Below are 350 nucleotides of genomic sequence, written 5' to 3'. Positions count from 1 at the left end.
TGTGTGTGTGTGTGTGTGTGTGTGTGTGTGTGTATGTGTGTGTGACACTAAACCAGTGTCATGACTCAGCGCTTCATTGAGAGACTAGGTGAGCTTACAAACACACAACACCTGTATGCAAATGACCTTCTGTTTCTAGTTTACCTGACAAACTGACAATTCAAGTTTCTGTGTCTGTGAGTGTGTGTGTGTGTGTGTGTGTGTGTGTGTGTGTTTGTGTGAGTGATTGAGTGTGTGTGTGTGTGTTTGTGTGATTGAGTGTGAGTGTGAGTGTGCGTGAGAGTGTGTGAGTGTGAGAGTGAGTGAGTGAGTGTGTGTGTGTGTGTGTGTGTGTGTGTGTGTGTGTGTGA

General features: G+C 45.4%; 1 protein-coding gene across 1 annotated transcript in view; it reads left to right on the top strand.

Moving 5' to 3' along the window:
- The window catches only part of LOC107694519 (junction-mediating and -regulatory protein), a 12668-nt gene that overhangs the window by 1141 nt on the left and 11177 nt on the right, over window positions 1-350 (top strand). The gene's annotated exons all lie outside the window — the stretch shown is intronic.

Source organism: Sinocyclocheilus anshuiensis, unplaced genomic scaffold, assembly GCF_001515605.1.
Source record: "Sinocyclocheilus anshuiensis isolate Anshui unplaced genomic scaffold, SAMN03320099.WGS_v1.1 scaffold1031, whole genome shotgun sequence".
Classification (NCBI taxonomy): domain Eukaryota; kingdom Metazoa; phylum Chordata; class Actinopteri; order Cypriniformes; family Cyprinidae; genus Sinocyclocheilus; species Sinocyclocheilus anshuiensis.
The sequence above is the reverse complement of the archived record's forward strand: the minus strand, read 5'-3'. Positions and strand labels throughout refer to the sequence as shown.